The sequence below is a fragment of the Triticum dicoccoides genome, chromosome 2A, assembly GCF_002162155.2.
Source record: "Triticum dicoccoides isolate Atlit2015 ecotype Zavitan chromosome 2A, WEW_v2.0, whole genome shotgun sequence".
Lineage (NCBI taxonomy): Eukaryota > Viridiplantae > Streptophyta > Magnoliopsida > Poales > Poaceae > Triticum > Triticum dicoccoides.
Window position 1 is genome coordinate 146,767,745 of NC_041382.1, and position 6,354 is coordinate 146,774,098.

Here is a 6,354-nt window from a genome sequence, read left to right on the forward strand (position 1 = left end):
TTAATCAAGCCTCGATTCTCCACACGTTGTAGAGAGGACCATAAACGAAGAGTCCCGGTACATCTGTAGATAAACTGCAACAGAGAAGTACTTTTATCGTTAAAAACCTTATCATTTCTACATAGCCAAAGCGACCAAATAACGGCAAGCGCTCCCACCCTGAGAAGAGTTCTAAACCTGTGATCAATCCCATGTAACCAGTTGCCAAATACATTAGCAACACTACAGGGAGGATACAAGCCAGAAGCTATTTGGATGACTGACCATATAGAACGAGCCAATTTGCATTGGAAGAATAAATGTTTTATTGTCTCCTCATGGTGACAAAATACACATTGCGGGCTTCCATGCCAATTTCTCTTAATAAGGTTATCTTTAGTAAGAATGACTCCGCAACGAAGATACCATGCAAAGATTTTATTCTTCAGAGGTATATTCATCTTCCAGATCTTCTTGTTATTAACAACTGGCACATCAGATAGGAGTAACGCTCTATACATAGAATCCACTGAGAATTGTCCATTCCCATGGAGGTTCCATCGGAATACATCAGACCCATGTGACAAGTGCACCGTGGACAACCGTTGGAGCAGGATATTCCATGATTGGAGTCTGGGTCCAATTAAGTCTCTTCTGAACGTCACATTTGGCGGAAATGATTCCATTACCGTGGGATAGTATCACCTTTGTGGCGCACAATGTTGTATAGAGCCGGATATTGTTCCCGGAGTGTGGCATTTCCTAGCCACTTGTCCTCCCAGAATCTAATTTCCGAGCCGTCCTTAATCGAGAAGGATCCATAGCAGAAGAAATATTTCTTCGTAGTCATTAGACCTGCCCAAAAGTGGGAATGCCCAGGCTTCCAATATACTTGGGATACCGCCTTGGAACCCACATATTTCCTCCTTAGGAAGGTTTGCCATACACCATCTTTCGTTAGTAATTTAAACAACCATTTGTCGAGGAGGGCCCTATTCTTAACGTCAAGGTCATGAATGCCCAACCCGCCTTGGTCTTTGGGACGGCAAACCACACTCTATTTAGCCAGTCGATATTTCTTTCTCTCACTATCTCCTTGCCAAAAGAATCTTGATCGGAAGTAATCCAATCTATGTAAAACTCCTTTCGGTAACTAGAAGAAGGAAATCATATATAGTACCATATTACTAAGTACTGAATTTATGGGGACCAATCTTCCACCCAGATACAACAGTTTACCTTTCCAACTGCTAAGTCTTTTGTGCAGTCTCTCCTTGACGTGTTTCCATTCAGCATTTGTGAGTCTCCGATAATGTATCGGTATCCCCAAATATGTGATCGGAAACTGACCCAACCCACATCCGAACAGTTCAGCGTATAGGTGGGCCTCGTCTTGAGCCTCGCCAAAACAATTCACTTTTATGAAAATTGATCTTTAGACCCGAGAGTTGCTCGAATGCTAATAAAATCAGTTTCAGATTTCTTGCTTTCTCGAGGTCATGATCCATGAAGAGAATCGTATCATCAGCATATTGAAGTATAGAGAGACCACCATCAACTAGATGATTTACTACCCCATCAATTTGGCCATCAACCTTGACCCGCTCAATCATGACCGCTAGCATATCCGCCACTATATTGAATATCATGGGCGATACCGAGTCACCCTGTCGCAATCCCTTCTTTGTTTGGAAATAGTGTCCAATGTCATCATTGACCATAATGGCAACACTACCTCCAGAAACAAAGCTATGGATCATAGCGCGCCACTCTGCAGAAAATCCTTTCATTCTGAGAGTCTGTTGAAGAAAAGGCCACTTGACTTTGTCATAAGCCTTTTCAAAGTCTATTTTGAGTACCACCCCATTTAACTTTTTCAGGTGTAATTCATGGACTATTTCATGAAGGATAACGACTCTATCTAGGATGTGTTTGCCTTGCATACACTACAAGAAATATGTCAACTTGTGACCACCACTATTGGTCACTGAATGGTCACAAATTTCCATTTGTGACCTTTTTGTGACCAAAAACATAAGGTCAAAAGCTGGCCGTCATAAACTGACTATATCGACCTTTCTTCTGGAATGGTCGAAGACGTTTATGACCAAAATACGTCTACTGTGGCGTTTTGGTCACTAGCAACCTCCCCAGGCCACGTAGGCATCCAGCGTGGCAATCTGATGTGGCACAAGAATCAGCTCGGTCCAACTCGGTGTTTATATGGGCCGAGCCCATTAATTCAACCCATTTATATTTATTTTTCCTGTGAATTGTTTGTCAGCTTCATGGACCAAGCCCAACATTGCAGCCTTTTTATTTTTGGCCCATGGCCTTTTTGTCTCAACAGTTTCATTTTTTTTCTTTTTTTCTAAATTGGGTTCACTAGTCAGGTGGGTCCCCATTGTCAGGTTCTAGTACTGGGTCCTAGCCATCAGGGCAATATTCTTCATTTTTTTATTTCACGCGAATAAATACCTGGTATTTAAATTGGCACACAGAAAACATACAAAATACTTCTAATATTATCATCCATCAAAGTGCTACATCATATAACACACATACAAATGTGATCAGCATCAAGTTTACAATCAGATAACACACATACAGCCCAAGTCTATCATAGGAGCCCTACAAGTTCTGCTACATCATATAACACACAAAAAGGATCAGCATTATTTCAATGAAGTAGCTCCCAGAACTAGCATACATACAAGTTCTGTTACTCCCATAACTAGCTCAATGAGGTAAAACTATGCTTCATCCCACTTTTTTGTCCTGAATGAAAGGCCAGCATCTGCACATTGTAGAACAAAATGTTTAGCAACAAAATAAAAGTAAATCTAACAGCAAAGTATCAAATAAAACAAAGTATTAAAAATTGCGGTAATTTAGTTGGCAGGTACGCAATGCCATGGTTTTTAATTTAACGGAGTTTTTTAGAGTATTCAGAATACAGAGCAAGTGTTTGGCTACAACACACAATGCTGTAAAATGTGTTGACTAGCCCTTAGGCAATCGCATCTAGCTAGCCGATGTGGCAGCAATGCAAACATGAGCTGGCTGGTTGTGTACTGTTTCTGTTATGTTAATCTAGCTAAGCAGGTTGGCTAGCCCTTGACATTCAGGTCCATATTAACCGAAGCATACATAGACAACAGATTTTGGCATGCTAGAATTCTTACTGCAAACAAGATTGTTTGTCCAGTAAATTATTCGTTAGGAACATCTCAAGTATACAAGAAAAAGGATAATGATTCATTATCCATATGAGGGTGACCTCTGTGGTGCAGTCTATTAAGCACGAGTGCATTAAGAAACCCCGAAACAAAACCCTAAGCAACAAGATATCAAGCAGAGGCCCACAATTCAATGTATTTCAGGCCATGGGGGCACCAAACTGTATAACCATGCATGCAAAGGAAGCAAACAGCACAAATAATGGCATTTAACAAGTGCACCAATAGTTGCATTTAAGGTAAACAAGAGCTGCATAGCAGAGTGCAAGAGAATGACAGCATAATTATTGCCTGCTGCAATCTAAACAACATCACCACAAGTTCTATGATGCATCCAAACTTGTGAATTTGTGCACAGATCCAAGCATGATACTACGTGAGCCAGAAGTGTGTTGTAGATTGCCTTTGCCAGGGAGACCTAAATGCAGGAAGTGTGCCACAGACCCAAACAATATCACGGACATAAGGTAATCAACGGAGGAAGAAGGAGGACACCGGGACATAACCTGTACATGAAGATGTCACAGTTTGCAAGCAGCCCTCCTTCTCCGGCTCCCACTGCGCACATGAGGTCTTCCAGGGATATGTTGTTCACCTGATCACCACCTCCCTACATGCCACACACACACACACACACACATACACTATGCAAGTTAGATTACATATAGACAGCTAACATGCCTATACTATAGCATCAACATGAGCCCTATACTATAGCATCGGTTGGGTAATTGGGCTTGAACAGTAAACGAGTAGCATCCATTATATGAGGCTAAATAACAAGGGAAGTTTCAAAGTCCCTAAGCAATGAAAACAAAGGAAAGTTGTGATTCAAACAGGTTCAGACTTTTAGAGTAACGCTAAAATTAGGAAAAGGCACTTTTTGTCAATCACATGCTCAGATCAGAGGCAAATGGAGATTCAGTCTGAAACTATGAATTAGTCGTCGCTAGAAATTCAGACTAGGAAGCCCTACATATTGCAATTTGGTAAACAGAGAAGAAGTGGTTCAGAGACAGTGTGTGTGTTCACATGTCTCAATACTAAGGATAACACATGAAGATAATTACATTAACTACTAACTAATCACAAAGATATTAGCATCAAGCCATCTTAGTCAATTAGGGGCAATAGAGCACATGTAAGGCAACACTAGAAACAAGCAAAGGAGGTAGTATCTGCGTATATAATATAATTGGAAAGCAGCTTCATGCCTAAGAAAAATGGATGGGTCGGTCACTTGCCTTGACGATGTTCTCCATTCCTTTGGTGATGAAGTAGTTGAAGGAGTCATTGTGCTCCTTCACGAGACCTCTGACCTATGGATTCAATCAGCTAGACATACACATGTGTCAAAGCAAAGGAATCAATGTGAATTGAGGCATAAATCAAATGACACACGTGTCATACCAAACGAATTGAGGCATAGAACAAATGAGTAACCCCGTTGAAAGGAAAGGTGGATCAACTAGCGTACGACAAAGAGGAACCCAACCCTGTGCATTCACTGGACCAAATAATTGATCAACCCACCTGCCTCAAATGCAAAAGCTGCAAGATCTACTTGGTCTTTGGGTGCATAGCATTGATACTGTAGTAAACATTTCAAAAAATTAACATCAAAACAGGTGCACACAAATCTAAATCAATGAGATAGCAATCATCAAGTGGCAAGTGATGCCTTACCCACGGATACGGACGACAAACAACATCTTTGCCTCGGGACTGACATAGAACCCACCCTTCATCCGGGCCTCACGCTTAAGTTGCACCAGCTCCTTGTCCTGCTCACAACACCCACATTAGCATTCCATCGGGCAGAAACACAAACATGTCAATGATCAATCGAGCTAGATTAGACCTATGTGGTAGTGGTACATATGTTGGACTACAGCAAAACAAACAGAATCTGAAGGAATTAAACAAAACTAACACGACTCTACATAGATATCAGTGGACTCGCGGTAATGTACAGCACAAAAGCAAACAAAAATGGACAGGTATGAACAAATCTCGCATATAGAACTGGTAAACTCCGATCAACCTTTCCTTATCGACTGAAGGAAGGTAAAGCATATAGTTGAATATAGTCCAAATTCCACATGGCAGCACGGCAAAACCTAATCAGTTGTACAACCGCGCGTAGCAAGTTTGCAGAGCGAGAATCTAATAAACATCCACGAACGAGCAAAGGGCATTGGATTGAGCGTTTCTGACCTGGGCCTAATACTCTCCGGCGTACTGCTTGGCGCGGGCATAGATGACCTTGGTGTTCTCCGCGTCCTTCTTCTTCTCGTCGGCGACCTTCTTCTTCTTCGCGGCGACCCAGAGCTCTCCCCTCTTCCTCTTGAAGTTCACCGACTACGGCACCGGCACCTTCGCCGCCTCGGAGGCCATCTGCGCGGACGCAATCAACCACAGATCCTTCAGGCTTAGATCAAGACGGGGAGGGGACGGCGGTGGGTTCGAGCGACCGGTGCTTACCTCGACGAGCTACGCCTCGTTGGAGAGGAGACGGCGAGGGTATGGGGAGAGGCAGCGGCGGTGACGGGGTTGAGTGCGCGGATTAAGTAGGGAGAGGGGAAACGAGGGCACGGTGGCCGTGGGAGGAGGTGGTCGCCGCGTCGAATGGATCTGGGATGCAGAGGGGAGAAGGAGAGGCTAGGGGCGCCGGCTGTGGAGTAGAGGGCGGAGGGGGCGGCGGGGGCGGTGGGGGCGGCGGGTCGTCGATGGTGGCAGTGGGGGCGGCGGCAAAGCAGGCAGACGGTGGGGGAAGATGGTGGGCGGCGGCGCATCATCGGGAGCTAGTGTTGGGTGCGAGAGCAGAGTGGCCGCGTAGGGAGAGGAAGAGAGAGGGGTTCGAGCGGTTCGGTGGGAAAGAAAGGAGGTGGGGGGTGGATGAAAAATTACCACGAGGATAGAGCTAGGGTTGGTGTGGAAGGATCGAGGACTACCGTTGGATCAGCGAGCATCCAACGGTGCTTGATGCACGATCCGCGTGACACGTCTATGGACCAATCATAATGCAGTATGATGTTATGACCATCTAAATTGGTCGTAGTTGACTAAAAATAACGTGTTAAAATCATGTCAGCAATTTTGTGACCTGAGAAATTCAAAAAAAAGAATATATTTG

General features: G+C 43.9%; 1 pseudogene; it reads right to left on the minus strand.

The window, feature by feature from the left end:
• LOC119357745 lies at positions 1-5,615 on the minus strand (annotated as a pseudogene).
• Between the last annotated feature and the right edge of the window lie 739 nt (positions 5,616-6,354).